The 17,171-nt window shown below is 38.8% G+C and overlaps 1 protein-coding gene across 8 annotated transcripts in view; it reads right to left on the bottom strand.

Annotated features, from left to right (window-relative positions):
* The window catches only part of RASAL2 (RAS protein activator like 2), a 359,574-nt gene that overhangs the window by 136,967 nt on the left and 205,436 nt on the right, over positions 1 to 17,171 (bottom strand). The gene's annotated exons all lie outside the window — the stretch shown is intronic.

The following is a 17,171-nucleotide window of genomic DNA, read 5'->3' as shown; positions in this document are numbered from 1 at the left end:
AATATTTCAAATGTGGAAAAGAAAAATTGTATATCCCAAAATCTTTCATTTAGCTCTTAAGCTAGAACTTCATTAAAAAAAAAAAGTTAATTTTATAAACCAAGTGGCTCTTAACTCATTAAGTCAACTAGATATGAGGAAATTATAGATAGTATCATTGTTCTTAGTTATCACTTCAACTTGTTTTAAAATCAGACATATTTCTAGGGTTCTGCCCCCCCTACATTCCAAAAAAGGAAGACAGGTCAATGATGTAATCTTCATTACTGGTATGATGACCTAACACATTATGCAGCCGCTCAGTTGCTGAGGTTAGCATGTCACGATTGATCAGTTAAAAAATTCGCAGTTTGAACCACTGAGCAGATCCCACCTGCCACTCCAGACAGAGGAACAGGACAGACATGAGAATACAATATAATCTGGTATCTACCATTTAACAAACAGTTCATGGAAAGACATATTCTCCGTCTAGCTATATTTATGTATATATTATATATGTAATATATCTCTCACATACTATCTAGTACACATAAATATGCACACATATATACACATAGGTGTGTGTGTGTGAACATATGTATATTACTTTTTTCCTCCCCAAGTCTCAAAGATTCAAATTTAAAGTCTCCTTTAATACCATCTGATTTGGTTTTGGTTATCTAGTCTCATCTTCCTTGAAAAATCATTAATGTTTTAACATTGCATTTTCCTCTGCCTTTACTTTTGGTTTCCTATTTCTACTTCAGATGAACTATTCCTTTAAACCCTAGTGCTACTCAGGTAAGAATAAACAAAAGTTGTACAGAAAGGAACAAACTACGGGTCTGACTAGGAGGACTTTCAGACCACAGATCCCACCTTGCCCTATATGAAACAACACACGAACAATGACTACGCTCTTCTCCCCAAAGGTAATACAGCTTTATCAGTATTAAATCATTTATAATCGACCTTAAAATTCTGCAAAGCACACTGAAATTATTTTTACTTGTTATTCCTATTTTGAAATAGATCACGATTTCCATAACCCAGGAGTCAGAACTGAGGACAGTGAGTCGAAGTTACAAGGCAGAGAGATTTCAGGTCAAGAACAGCAAGTCAGAGCCCCTGGAAATAGCTTTCTGCAAGGGCTCCCTGCTGTAAGAGACAGTGGCTCCCTAATTCTTCCCACACAGGTGACTGTCCATTTGCTGAATACACTGTAGTGCTGTAGGTCTCAAACTATGCTACTGAACAACGCTACTGCTCTGATGAGAAAACGGAGTAACAGCAATCTTTTCCCAAATGACAGAAAAAGTTCACGTATACAATTTTCTCAAGTGTGAATTTTTCTTCTTAAATATATTTTAAAATGTTAGAATCTGTTACTGTTAATTAACCTTAAAGAAGCCTAGACTGGCTCCAAAGTCAGATCAAAAATGACATTTTCAGATATATGAAGGTTAATTGTAACAATGGTTTATTGTGTTCTGCAAAAAGCACTTTTAATAACCTGGAGTTCTGATATCTGATTAAATCTGAGAACCACTGTTGACGACAGGAACCCAAATATGATGTTATTCCGTTATTCAACACTCTTCAAAGAGGCTCCTATGCCATACTTTATTTTTACACTAAATCTTTTTTTGCAATCTTTTATGCATTACTATTTTTAATTCCCGGTTTTATGCCTTCCAGCCTTGGCGTTGCTGCTTCTGTCTGGAAGTCCCTTCCTCACCTGGTCCACTCTTATTTCTCCTTCAAAAGCCAGATTTAAAATTATTTTCTTTACCTTATTTCCTACCAGAGTTGATCACATTCTCCTCTGTGCTTGTTTTTACACCCTGTACTATTTTTTCTCTTCACAGCCCTCACCATTACCCAACATTATATTACGTACTGATGTTTAATGTCCTTTTCCCCATCAGAATGTGAGGTAGATGGGGGATGGGGGCTGTGGGGAAACAAAGTGGGGAAGCGGAGGCTTTGTCTTATTTTCAGTTTATCCACAGAGTTTAGAATGATGTCTGGCATCAGCAGGTACTTAATGAATGATAGACAGATGGATAGATGCATGAAAGAATATATTTCACTTAGCAAACCTTTCATAAGTATCTAGAGTTAGGAGTACCTTGGAATATCTTGAGAACAGGGAGCACATCACACATATTTCTGATGCCAGAATCTAGCGCTGTATATGTCATGTGGTGAAACAAGAACGTAAAGGAATACATCTCAGGCTTGTGTGGTTTCAAGTAACTAACTGAAGGCAAAAGAATTATACACCAAGGGAGGGCAGTCATTTCATCATTTACCCATTTAGGACCTACTTGGACCAGGTGAAATCCTGATCTGTGAAAGTTGCTCGTTGGGGTCATTTTCCCCTTCTACCAACCCACAGCCATGTGTTGTGCTACTATGGAAGGGAAATGCAGCTTCTAAGGTAGAGACTGAAGAGACTGATAAAATCTTTTTTAATTTTTTTATTGTTATGTTAATCCTCATACATTACTTCATTAGTTTTAGATGTAGTGTTCCATGATTCATTGTTTCTGCATAACACCCAGTGCTCCATGCAGAAGGTGCCCTCCTCAATACCCATCACCAGGCTAACCCATCCTCCCACTCCCCTCCCCTCTAGAACCCTCAGTTTGTTTCTCAGAGTCCATCGTCTCTCATGGTTTGTCTACCCTCCGATTTCCCCGCCTTCCTTCTTCCCCTCCTGCTACCTTTTTTTTTTTTTCTTCTTAACATATATTGCATTATTTGTTTCAGAGGTACAGATCTGAGATTCAACAGTCTTGCACAATTCACAGCGCTTACCAGAGCACATTCCCTCCCCAGTGTCTATCACCCAGTCACCCCATCCCTCCCACCCCACCCCCCACTCCAGCAACCCTCAGTTTGTTTCCTGAGATTAAGAATTCCTCATATCAGTGAGGTCATATGATACATGTCTTTCTCTGTTTGACTTATTTCGCTCAGCATAATACCCTCCAGTTCCATCCACGTCGTTGCAAATGGCAAGATCTCATTCCTTTTGATGGCTGCATAATATTCCATTGTATATATATACCACCTCTTCTTTATCCATTCATCTGTCGATGGACATCTTGGCTCTTTCCACAGTTTGGCTATTGTGGACATTGCTGCTATAAACATCAGGGTGCACATACACTTTCGGATCCCTACTTTTGTATGTTTGGGGTAAATACCCAGTAGTGCAAATTGCTGGGTCGTAGGGTAGCTCTATTTTCAACTTTTTGAGGAACCTCCATACTGTTTTCCAGAGTGGCTGCACCAGCTTGCATTCCCACCAACAGTGTAGGAGGGTTCCCATTTCTCCGCATCCCCGCCAAAATCTGTCATTTCCTGACTTGTTAATTTTAGCCATTCTGACTGGTGTGAGGTGGTATCTCATTGAGGTTTTGATTTGGATTTCCCTGATGCCGAGCAATATTGAGCACTTTTTCATGTGTCTGTTGGCCATTTGGATGTCTTCTTTGGAAAAATGTCTGTTCATGTCTTCTGCCCATTTCTTGATTGGATTCTTTGTTCTTTGGGTGTTGAGTTTGATGAGTTCTTTATAGATTTTGGATACTAGCCCTTTATCTGATATGTCATTTGCAAATACCTTCTCCCATTCTGTCGGTTGTCTTTTGGTTTTGTCGACTGTTTCCTTTGCTTTGCAAAAGCTTTTTATCTTGATGAAGTCCCAATAGTTCATTTTTGCCCTTGCTTCCCTTGCCTTTGGCGATGTTTCTAGGAAGAAGTTGCTGCGGCTGAGGTCGAAGAGGTTGCTGCCTGTGTTCTCCTTTAGGATTTTGATGGACTCCTGTCTCACATTGAGGTCTTTCAACCATTTGGAGTCTATTTTTGTGTGTGGTGTAAGGAAATGGTCCAGTTTCATTCTTCTGCATGTGGCTGTCCAATTTTCCCAACACCATTTGTTGAAGAGACTGTCTTTTTTCCATTGGACATTCTTTCCTGCTTTGTCAAAGATGAGTTGACCATAGAGTTGAGGGTCCATTTCTGGGCTCTCTATTCTGTTCCATTAATCTATGTGCCTGTTTTTGTGCCAGTACCATACTGTCTTGATGATGACAGCTTTGTGATAGAGCTGGAAGTCCGGAATTGTGATGCCGCCAGCTTTGCTTTTCTTTTTCAACATTCCTCTGGCTATGCGGGGTCTTTTCTGGTTCCATACAAATTTTAGGATTATGTGTTCCATTTCTTTGAAAAAAGTGGATGGCATTTTGATGGGGATTGCATTGAATGTGTAGATTGCTCTAGGTAGCACTGACATCTTCACAATATTGGTTCTTCCAATCCATGAGCATGGAACGTTTTTCCATTTCTTTGTGTCTTCCTCAATTTCTTTCATGAGTATTTTATACTTTTCTGTGTACAGATTCATTGCCTCTTTGGTTAGATTTATTCCTAGGTATCTGATGGTTTTGGGTGCAATTGTAAATGGGATCGACTCCTTAATTTCTCTTTCTTCTGTCTTGTTGTTGGTGTATAGGAATGCCACTGACTTCTGTGCATTGATTTTATATCCTGCCACTTGACTGAATTCCTGTATGAGTTCTAGCAGTTTTGGGGTGGAGTGTTTTGGGTTTTCCACATAAAGTATCATATCATCTGCAAAGAGTGAGAGTTTGACTTCTTCTTTGCCGATTTGGATGCCTTTTATTTCTTTTTGTTGTCTGACTGCTGTGGCTAGGACTTCCAATACTATGTTGAATAGCAGTGGTGATAGTGGACATCCCTGCCGCGTTCCTGACCTTAGGGGGAAAGCTCTCAGTTTTTCCCCATTGAGAATGATATTCGCTGTAGGTTTTTCATAGATGGCTTTTATGATATTGAGGTATGTACCCTCTATGCCTATACTCTGAAGAGTTTTGATCAAGAAAGGATGCTGTACTTTGTCAAATGCTTTTTCTGCATCTATTGAGAGGATCATATGATTCTTGTTCTTTCTTTTGTTAATGTATTGTATCACGTTGATTTGCGGATGTTGAACCAACCTTGCAGCCCACGGATAAATCCCACTTGGTCGTGGTGAAGAATCCTTTTAATGTACTGTTGGATCCTATTGGCTAGTATTTTGGTGAGAATTTTTGCATCCATGTTCATCAGGGATATTGGTCTGTAATTCTCCTTTTTGATGGGGTCTTTGTCTGGTTTTGGGATCAAGGTAATGCTGGCCTCATAAAATGAGTTTGGAAGTTTTCCTTCCATTTCTATTTTTTGGAACAGTTTCAGAAGAATAGGTATTAATTCTTCTTTAAATGTTTGGTAGAATTCCCCTGGGAAGCCATCTGGCCCTGGGCTTTTGTTTGTTGGGAGATTTTTAATGACTGCTTCAATTTCCTTAGTGGTTATAGGTCTGTTCAGGTTTTCTATTTCTTCCTGGTTCAGTTTTGGTAGTTGATACATCTCTAGGAATGCATCCATTTCTTCCAGGTTATCTAATTTGCTGGCATAGAGTTGCTCATAATATGTTCTTATAATTGTTTGTATTTCTTTGGTGTTGGTTGTCATCTCTCCTCTTTCATTCATGATTTTGTTGATTTGGGTCATTTCTCTTTTCTTTTTGATAAGTCTGGCCAGGGGTTTATCAATCTTGTTAATTCTTTCAAAGAAGCAGCTCCTAGTTTCATTGATCTGTTCTACTGTTCTTTTAGTTTCTATTTCATTGATTTCTGCTCTGATCTTTATTATTTCTCTTCTCCTGTTGGGTTTAGGCTTTATTTGCTGTTCTTTCTCCAACTCCTTTAGGTGTAGGTACTTGAGACCTTTCTTGTTTCTCGAGAAAGGCTTGTATTGCTATCTACTTTCCTCTTAGGACTGCCTTTGCTGCATCCCAAAAATTTTGAATAGTTGTGTTTTCATTTTCATTGGTTTCCATGAATTTTTTTAATTCTTCTTTAATTTCCTGGTTGACCCATTCATTCTTCAGTAGGATGCTCTTTAGCCTCCATGTATTTGAGTTCTTTCCGACTTTCCTCTTGTGATTGAGTTCTAGTTTCAAAGCATTGTGGTCTGAAAATAGGCAGGGAATGGTCCCAATCTTTTGGTGCCGGTTGAGACCTGATTTATGACCTAGGATGTGATCTATTCTGGAGAATGTTCCATGGGCACTAGAGAAGAATGTGTATTCCGTTGCTTTGGGATGGAATGTTCTGAATATGTCTGTGAAGTCCATTTGGTCCAGTGTGTCATTTAAAGTCTTTATTTCCTTGTTGATCTTTTGCTTAGACGATCTGTCCATTTCAGTGAGGGGGATGTTAAAGTCCCCCACTATTATTGTATTGTTGTCGATATGTTTCTTTGCTTTTGTTATTAATTGGCTTATATAATTGGCTGCTCCCATGTTAGGGGCATAGATATTTACAATTGTTAGATCTTCTTGTTGGATAGACCCTTTAAGTAGGATATAGTGTCCTTCCTCATCTCTTATTACAGTCTTTGGTTTAAAATCTAATTTGTCTGAAAAAAGGATTGCCACCCCAGCTTTCTTTTGGTGTCCGTTAGCATGATAAATGGTTTTCCACCCCCTCACTTTCAATCTGGGGGTGTCTTTGGGTCTAAAATGAGTCTCTTGCAGACAGCATATCGATGGGTCTTGTTTTTTAATCCAATCTGATAGCCTGCGTCTTTTGACTAGGGCATTTAGCCCATTTACAATCAGGGTAACTATTGAAAGATAGGAATTTAGTGCCATTGTATTTCCTGTAAGGTGACTGTTACTGTATATTGTCTGTGTTCCTTTCTGGTCTATGTTGCTTTTAGGCTCTCTCTTTGCTTAGAGGACCCCTTTCAAGATTTCTTGTTAGGGCTGGTTTCGTGTTTGCAAATTCCTTTAGTTTTTGTTTGTCCTGGAAGCTTTTTATCTCTCCTTCAATTTTCAATGACAGCCTAGCTGGATATAGTATTCTTGGCTGCATATTTTTCTCATTTAGTGCTCTGAATATATCCTGCCAGTCGTTTCTGGCCTGCCAGGTCTCTGTGGATAGGTCTGTTGCCAATCTAATGTTTCTACCATTGTAGGTTACATATCTCTTCTCCCGAGCTGCTTTCAGGATTTTCTCTTTGTCCCTGAGACTCGTAAGTTTTACTATTAGATGTCGGGGTGTTGACCTATTTTTATTGATTTTGAGAGGGGTTCTCTGTGCTTCCTGGATTTTGATGCCTGTTTCCTTCCCCAAATTAGGGAAGTTCTCTGCTATAATTTGCTCCATTATACCTTCTGCCCCTCTCTCTCTTTCTTCTTCTTCTGGGATCCCAATTATTCTAATATTGTTTCGTCTTATGGTATCGCTTATCTCTCGAATTCTGCCCTCGTGATCCAGTAGTAGTTTATCTCTCTTTTTCTCAGCTTCTTTATTTTCCATCATTTGGTCTTCTATATCACTGATTCTCTCTTCTGCCTCATTTATCCTAGCAGTTAGCGCCCCCATTTTTGATTGCACCTCATTAATAGCCTTTTTGATTTCTACTTGGTTAGATTTTAGTTCTTTTACTTCTCCAGAAAGGGTTTCTCTAATAACTTCCATGCTTTTTTCAAGCCCAGCTAGTATCTTTAAAGTGATGATTCTGAACTCTAGATCTGACATCGTACTAATGTCCGTATTGAGTAGGTCCCTGGCAGTCAGTACTACCTCTTGTTCTTTTTGTTGAGGTGATTTTTTCCATCTTGTCATTTTGTGCAGAGGAGAATAGATTAATGAGAGAACAAAATGCTAGCAGGGTAACAACGTCCCCAGAAAATATACTCTAAACAAATCAGAAAAGACCTGAATCAGGGGGAAAAGAAAGGGAAAGAGAGAAAAAAGAAAAAGAAAGAAAAAAAGAAAAAGAAAAAGATAAAAACAAACAAAAACAGAACAAAACAAAACAAAACAAAAGACAGAATGTGATCAAATATGATCAGGCTGGTATATAGATCAGTGCCACTCACTAGATTTTGGGTGTATTTTGGTCTGTTCGAAGAAAGTGCCTCCCAAAATTTTAAAGAAAGAAAAACTTATATATGTACAAAAATAAGGGTTGATATGATGAAGGGATGGAATATGACTGTAAAGATGGAAATTATAAAAAATTTTATAAAAGGAATTGATAAGAAGTTGTTTGAAAAAAGAAAGAAGAGGATTTAAAAAAAAAAGGAAAAAAAAGGGAGAGAATGTGATCAGGCAGGGGAGTAGAAAAAAACCATACACTAGAGATTTAGGGTATATTTTGATCTCTTAGAAGAAACTATCTCAAAATTTTAAAGAGAGAACAACTTATATATATATGCCAGAAATACGGGTAACTACTATGAAGGGATAGAATATGACTCTAAAAATGAAAAATAAAAATGTTTTTTAAAAACGGGATTGATAAGTTGGTTGAAAAAGGGAAAAAGAAAAATTCAAAAAAAAAAGAAAAAAAGACAGTTAAAAAAAATTAACTTTGAAAGACTAAAGAATCATGGTAAAAAAAGCCATGAATTCTATGTGCAGTATTCCCCTAGCGCTGGAGTTCTGCCGTTCTCATTGATTGGTAAACTTGCTCTTGGCTGGCTGTTCTCGCTGATCTTCTGGGGGAGGGGCCTATTGCCGTGGTTTCCAAATGTCTTTGCCGGAGGCGGAATTGCCCTGCCCTTGCCCTGTCAGGGCTAAGTAATCTGCTCGGGTTTACTCTCCGGAGTTTTTGTTCCCTGCAAGCTTTCCATACAGCTTTGGAGGTGGAGAGTGAAAATGGCGGCCTCCCAATCTCCGCCCCGGAGGAGCCAAGAACTCGGGGCCCCGCTCCTCAGTGAGCCCCCAGACAAAAGCCGTCGGTCACTCCCGTCTCCCCGGTCTCCGACCGCACTCCATGCTCACCCAGCCTGTGACCGCGCGTTTCTATCTCTGGCACCCGACCCCAGGTGGAGTCTCCAAACCCAGCAGATCCCTGCGGCGCGCTGCCGTGCCGCTCCTCCCGGGGGAAGAAGGTGAGTCTCCCCGGATCTGCCACTTGTTGGGTCCCTGCTGGAGGAGCAGGGGCCCGACTGTGCCGCGGATCACGGTTTATGGCAACCCCGAGCTGAGAGCCCGCGCCTGGGCTCCGTCTCTGCAGCCAGCTTCCCTGCTCCGATACCTGGGAGCTCTGCCGCACTCAGGCACCCCTGGTCTTTCTGTGACCCCAAGGGTCCTGAGACCACACTGTCCCGCGAGGGTTCCACCTCCCACTTAGCCACCGGAGTGACGTCCCTCAGCGGAGCAGACTTCTAAAAGTTCCGACTTTATGCTCCGCGGCTCTATCACTTGCCAGAAGCGGCCGAGGGAGGCCCCTCCCCCGCCGTCTATCCTCCTGAATATCGCCTCGGATTCACTTCTCCGCACGTCCTACCTTCCAGAAAGTGGTCACTTTTCTGTTCAGAGAGTTGTTGCTATTCTTTTCTTCGATCTCCTGTTGAGTTTGTAGGTGTTCAGAATGGTTTGATCCCTATCCAGCTGAATTCCTGAGAGGAGATGAAATCCAGGTCTCCTACTCCTCTGCCATCTTGCTCCGCCCCCTGATAAAATCTTAATCTCCTACAACACTAGGGAGGAGTTCTCCAGGAGGCTAGAGAAGCATGAGTAAATATCTCACCCTTTAGCCATCCACTCAAGTTAGACATTGGCCGAAATTCATGTCCATGAAGGAGCTTGGAGCTGATGTATTGGATCTCAGATTCAGCATGTTCATTTTGGATATGTCAGGCCACTTAAGCCATTTTATTTCTGCTAATAATCACTACATTGTAATTATTTGGTTTCATATTTCTTCTCTGTATATAGAGTTGGGTAGGGTTGTCTTGACTAATCCATCTTATGTAGCCATGATCCAACATCATATTTAATAAATAGTGCGTTAGGTTGAACTACATGAAAATGCCATTTTTTGTTAGCCAGTCATGGTCAAATATCAGCAATGATCAAACGAATATTTAAAAACATTCAAGTGAAGGGTTGGACCAGATAATTTTCTTTTTTTTTTTTTTTTTTAAAGATTTATTTATTTATTTATTTGAGAGAGAGAGAATGAGAGAGCAAGCACATGAGAGGGGGGAGGGTCAGAGGGAGAAGCAGACTCCCCGCCAAGCAGGGAGCCCGATGCGGGACTCGATCCAGGGACTCCAGGATCATGACCTGAGCCGAAGGCAGTCGCTTAACCAACTGAGCCACCCAGGCGCCCTGGACCAGATAATTTTCAAGATCTCTTCCAGTTCTGGAATTCCATGATATTATAATTCAAACATAAATGAGAGAATCATTCATTTTCAATGCTTGGTCACCTTGACAAACTATGGTCCTCCTATTGCACACTAACATAGCACTCTGTTCTTGTCCGTTCTGGAACTTATCACAACTACAATTTAGTTATTCATATGCTGGATGTCTACCTGCTCCTCATCTTGGTGCCTACAAACTCCATGGTGGCAGGGACTATACTTGCTTTGCTCACTGATGTATCAGTGCAAAGTACAGCATCTGCCACAGAATAAGTACTTCATAAATATTTGTTGAATAAACAAATACTCTTGAAGGCTATATCTATGTGAGTTTCCAAATTCAGTATCAACAAATACTGTTTTTTTTTTTCTTTTTTAAAAAAGATTGTATTTATTCATTCATGAGATGGGGGGGCATGCAGAGGCAGAGGGAGAATGAGCAGGCAGAGCGGCAGGCAGGGGGAGAGGGAGAAGCGGGCTCCCTGCTGAGCAGAGAGCAGAGAGCCCGACGCGGGACTCAATCCCAGGACCCTGGGATCATGACCTGAGCCGAAGGTAGATGCTTAACTGACTGAGCCACCCAGGAGCCCAATACTGCTCTTTTTCCCTAAAAGGCTAGGATAATATTTTTCTAGTTATGAATCAAATAAGTAGCACGCTTTTTGAATTTTAATGAATAAAGATAGCATATTTCCCTGTACCCCTTACAAAAGTAATTATGAAATTTTGACTTTGGTATAGTTATAGAAGTCAATGTGAGAACCATTTAGACACCCTGACTGCATAATTTTCTGCAAATGCCTGATTTTCTGAAAATCAAAGAACACAAAAAATAAGCTAACTGCATATAATTAAAAATGACATGCACGTCACTTTTATTTCTTACCAAACAAATTAACAAATATAAAAAAAAAACAAAACAACCCTGTTAATACCCATCTTCTCCTCTTCCAAGCACAAACACATCTCAGCAGCAGGCAAGCTGAGGTACACACCAGCCTGTCTGTGTGCTTCCTCTTTTGAAGCAGGTGATCAGAAACACAGCTGCTTCTAACCATAAACACAATTTCTATTAAGGTCTCCCCATAAACCAGATTGGCATTCTGATACTGTGGTCTTCCCACGGCATTCTTTTTAGAGTTCATACTAGAAAAGGAAATCATTGTCTATAACTGGAATAACAAACACTAAAGTCACCCACTTCTTCAGAAATGCTTCTGAAATTCTCATTTTTATTTAAGTTTATTTTTGTATATTGGGACCACAACAAGCACACATACATATATGCTTCTCTTCTGATAAAAAAGCATTAAAAAGACTTGAAGACCTGTTAGTTGTAAGGTCTAGCAAAGTACTTATAAGTGTTTACAAAAGGCACATGCCAGTAAGTGACAATTATGACAGGCACACAATATTTCCCAAACTTCTGGCTAGGCAGTAGAGCTTTACCTTGCTCTTCCAGCTACGAGAATTTAGTACCCTGCATTTCCTCACCTGAAATGGCAACTGGCAGAGAGGAAGCATTATAGGGAGAGGGCAAAATCAAAGATCAGTCAATTTCCTAGTACTCAGGTGTTCATATGAATAGGACCGTATTTCAAAGAAAAATAAGCTAAACTTAAGTGGAAAAATACAAGCAAATCTTTTTCTAGTTCTATTTCATCATGTGAGTAAGAATATGCTACAGGTACAAAAGCAACACTTCTATTTCTATGGGAAAAAATCATTAAGAAACAACAAAAAGCAACTACAAGCATTCGGGGATAGGGTTGGGTATTAATGGACAATATCTCTGAATGTGCTCAGAGAGCCAAAGACAAGCCTGTGATATTGTCCCTCCTCATTTAAAAAGAGAGCTTAAATTGTACTTTAATAAAGCCTTCAAAAATTCATTTTCTTCAGCGGCTTCAAAACCTATTCACAATTATCTGTGAAGCTTGATAAGTTCCTATGAAGCTAATCCCATCACAACTGAAGCACTACTGGTCTACCTTTCCCATATGTTGCACATACTGTTTCCATAAAGTAAGTCACTAGGCATTTGTTTTTGTCTTAGTTTTAAAGAAAATTCACAACTGTGGGCTACTGTTTCCATAAAATCCACTTGGAAAAAGCATAGATGTGAGAGTATAGTCCTCTTCAGCATCCCCCTGACACAACAACACACACACATACTACATAATTCAAAATACTACTGCATACCTCAGGTTCATTCAGTTTCACTCAATTTCCATTATTCCCTTGCAACTAACTAAAGCAAGCTAAAATCTAGTAGAACTCCAAGAGATAAGTCATGAAGCACCAAAAAAAAAAAAAGAAAAAAGAAAGAAAAAATTAGAAAATTCTAACAGCAGTTTCCTAGGAAAAAGAGTTCTAAAGTAGACAACATAAGAAGTAAATGCTATTGTTTTGTCCATGTTACATGTGAGGAAATGGAGACACAGACAGGTTTGAGTGAGTAACATGCCCAAGGTCACAAAGTAGTAGAGCCAGAATCCATATTTCAGTTGGCTCTGGAGTGCTTTCTCTTAACCACTATGGTATACTAAATTAAACTACTTTTCCAGATTTATCTTAAGTGGCATTTTGGGGTTATTATTTTTCCTCTTCACAGCTTTCTGTATTTTCCCAAATTTCCTGTATTATTATTAATTTTATAAAAGAGCTTATATATTGCTCTAGATTTGGTTTTATCACCAGCTGTGGCTCTTTTCTTTATTGTATATGAATCCAGACATCATGAAACATATGTCTATTAGAACAATATACTGAATTTCATTCCACTTGTGCTGTTTCATTTCAGCAATCGGACACAGCTCTATTCCCCACAATCTGAGAAGAGCTCCTGACTTGAGAATGATAATTTCGAGTGATAATGTGTGAATGTTTTCTGAACATCTGGGTCCTAGGATATGGGGGATAGAAGAGAATAGAAGAAAGAAGAGAACACTAAGGAAAGGGGAAGGGAGATACTCTTAGTCACTTGGCCCCAGACCGTGTGTTCTCAGGAAAAATCCAATCAATCTTGAAATCCAAGAGAATGAGGGGCCCCTTTTCTCAGTTCTATGGATATTCTTTTTCCCTTATACAAAAAAAAAAAAAAAAAAGCTCTATACTATAAGAAATGAATTAGATATTTTTCCAGAAAAGGCATAATCAAATAGTATAAAAGGCACCAGAATTACAGCACAAGGCATGTAATCAATTCACGATCAATTCCAAAACAGTGATTCTACAAAAAAAACACAATGCAGTTCAGCAACACAAATACTGCATGCAAGGATATACCATTTGCTTTGAAACAAGCCAAATTTTTCTGTCTATCACAAGGCATAACATATTTTCTCTTGGCAATAAAATATGATATCTAAATTTATTACAAAAAAATTTCACTACCAATAAAAAACTTGAAAATCCTCTGAGGGATTTGTTTCAGTGACAGTAACAATGAATTCCAATAAAAACAAAGAACTTAGTTTTCAGCATATTCAAGAATTAGGAGTATATGGCCGTACCATTCTTTAACCTACTTTCAATATTAACAGATAAATCTGCCCCAGGATATAGTAAATTTAGAGAGCAAACGGCTTTGGTTTTTGAACTAATTTAAAATGAAATAATGTATTTAACCTGCTGGTCTTAAAATGTCATACTGACAAGCATAACAATAAGTGAAAAATAGCTATATTTTAGGGAAGCCTAACATTTGAGTGATATTTTATGGGTGACAAAAATTGAGAGAGAAAAAATGAGATTAATGAATTTGCTAAGGAAACGGTCATTGGTGACTAAGGGCAGAACCACACTCTCACTATTACATCTCTCAGGAGGCCATCCAGAGAAATAAGAACAGGGATATCTACGCATGGGAACTGGAGACATCCCTTTACCCCTCACGTCAGGAAATAAATAAAATGGTTTCCATGTCATTGGCAAGAGAAATCGGGCCACAGTATTGATTTTAAAAATATGGTATTATCCTTAAAGAAGTTCTAGGCTTGAATTGATAAGATTTGATTATTATAGACCACCCTTTATCCTGTAACATCAGTTGCTGCATAATTAAAATTATCCCCTACTAAGCTTCAAAATTTCTTACAACTTTTATGATGTACATTTTAAATTCTACATTATACCCATACACGTCAACATGGAATTTAAAAGAATATGATGAATTGGAGAATGCTGAAAATATACTGTGCTTTCTTGTTCCATGTTTAATCGTACTCGATATTAATTGAGTACTGTTAGTGCCAAACATGCTCGTTTGTTTGGTTTTTGTAAAGAAGTTCTCTAAATGATGCATGAAGTTTAATAGACAGAATTCATTCATCACCGGCTGCTACCCCAGCCAGCACATGACTGCCACCCTGAGACTACCCTTCACCAATATTCTGGGGATGCTCTCTGTCTTCTTCTCACCTTTCTCGATCTACCCCTTCTATTACTTGACAGATACGTTAGCCTGGAACACAATTTCAGGTTAGAAATCATGTGCACTTGGAACTTTATGGGATTCATACCCTTTTAAGAGAGACCCCAGAGAGCACCCGTGCCATCTTCCTGCCGTGTGAGGATACAAGAAGTCAGCGGTCTGCAACCCGTAAGAGGGCCCTCGGCAGACACTACACCTTGGACCTGCCAGCCTCCAGAACTGTGAGAAATAAATGCTTCCTGTATAAGCCAACCGGTCTAGGGTATTCTGCTACAGCAGCCTAAATTAAGACAAGTCCTACACCTGAATGTATTACGTAGTCATAAATACAGCAGAGCTGTTAAATTTATTGCTAAGCCTTGGAAAAGTTTATGAAAATAAAAGTGTAATTCTAATTTTAATCAAAGTAACACATTTAGTTGTAAAAGCTCATCTTTCACCTATAACCCTATGCTATATCACTGATGTCAAACCTTATTAGAGGAGGCCAAATTTTCTCCTCACTCCCATTGTGCCTGCAGTTTTTTTTGGGAGGCTTATTAGAACTTTCTAGTTGTGGTGGCTACTCCAAGGCTATTTTTATCTAATTCTTATGTGCACTAAATGTACTTTTCTGTCTCCATTTCCTTTCAGTCACAGTCAATGAATTACTTCCGTGGCTCTCTTCCCAGTTCATTTGGCTCCTAATACATACATCTGAATATTTCTCTACAATTCCTACTTTTGAAAATTAATTACAAAAAAGATTTGTTTAATATGTTTTTGACTCTTTGATGGCACTACTCTGATTAAAGTGAGAGGGAAAAAATCAGAAGGCCTTTAAGTGAAAAAATGTACTGAGATAAAATAATAATCTTTCTTTATTACCAGCTCTCTTTCTTTCTTATTCAGTCTTTTACTTCCTTTCTCTCTTATGAATTCATGTTCTTTTTACTCTTCTCTACCTTGAATTTCTTCCTGTTATCCTCTACTCTCTAGAGTTAGAAAAAAACATGCCAAACAACAGACAAAATACAAATTATTTTTTATAAGCAGATAGAAAAAACGAAATGGATGGAAATTTCCTGTTGTGCTATATTAAATATCAATTAAAATGGGGGAAAAGTTAACATTCAAATTTCTGAAGAGGAAAGAAAATGGGCTGTAGATTTCAGAGGAAAGTAAGTAATCAAAACAATTCAGTAAACACAACACCTTAATGAGAAACCTGGGAGCTTCTCATGTTAAGTATTGTTACTATAAAAATCAGATGACAGGTGGGTGTCAAGAAGGTCTTAACAAAACGTTCTTCATCCCTGGAGGCAGCTCCAGTCTGTTTTGGACACAAACCCAATAGATTTTCCACCAATCTGATTCATAAATCCTGTGTTTGAAGCATAAACTAAAACGGCTTTGGTAAATAGTTTAGTCAATCCTGGACTACCAAAAACGGGGGTGGGGGGGTGGGGGGTGAAGAGAGAGCACAAGTGAGAGACCAACTAAAGTAAGCAATGTTTAGTTAATTTTGTTCAAAGTATCTGAATCATATATCTTCCTTTTGGAAAAGGTTCCATGGCAGCCATGTTAAATCTCAAAAATAAATCTTGAGATGCATTATAAACAACTCCATCCCCATCCTTCTACCTCTATTATATAACAGAATGGTGTATTATGAATACACTTTAGAAGAAAGGAATTTGCCCAACTGTGCAAGTAAAAGTAAAAAAAACAAACGAGGAAAGTCATGAGGGACAGAGGCAGGATGTTTCCTAATATGTCACACTTCAAATTTCTTTATGGGTTGACTTAAACCCATCCAAGCAAACTGAGAAATATAATACCTACTCTATTATCTCACTGGTTCCATGATTTTATAAGAATCAGAGAAAAATGAAGTTTGTCTCAAATCAAAATTTGTTGTTGGTCCTGCATTCCTCTTTCAAATCATAATAAAAATCTCATCTGATAAGGAAGCTGAGGCTCAGAGTTAATGATGAGAAGAGATGGAATTTGAATCCAGGTTAGGGCAACTTCAAAGCTTGTGCCATTTCCACTGCCCCACAAGTGCCTCTGATAAAGGCAGTCCTTCCAGAAGAACAGAGAGTTCTATTCACAAACGTGAATTTTCTTTCTTAAAGCAATAAACCCTCTGTCTGTGAATTAGCTGCTAAAACTGCTCGTGTGATTTTGATATGCTAATTAATCGCTTAATAACCAAACTCCAACAATAGCACGCATGTTTATGCATGCTATCAAGCTCAAATGCAGCAAAAGAATAAAAAAGTCATTTTCTTTCATTGAAGGAATTTATTTTCTATTACATTCTGTATAGAAACAAGAAAATACCAAATACACACTATTTACTACTAATAAAACCCTAAACATAAGCGTAGATACCTTGCTCACTACCACAAGCACGACGTCAACAAGCAGCTCAGTGTCAGGGTTCCTATCTGACATCAGCAAACAGGCACACCCGACAGCGTGAGCTGCTGCCTCGGACCACGGCAGTTACCAAGTTGTGGCTGT

This window comes from Halichoerus grypus, chromosome 7 (genome assembly GCF_964656455.1).
Source record: "Halichoerus grypus chromosome 7, mHalGry1.hap1.1, whole genome shotgun sequence".
Taxonomy (NCBI): Eukaryota; Metazoa; Chordata; class Mammalia; order Carnivora; family Phocidae; genus Halichoerus; species Halichoerus grypus.
The sequence above is the reverse complement of the archived record's forward strand: the minus strand, read 5'-3'. Positions and strand labels throughout refer to the sequence as shown.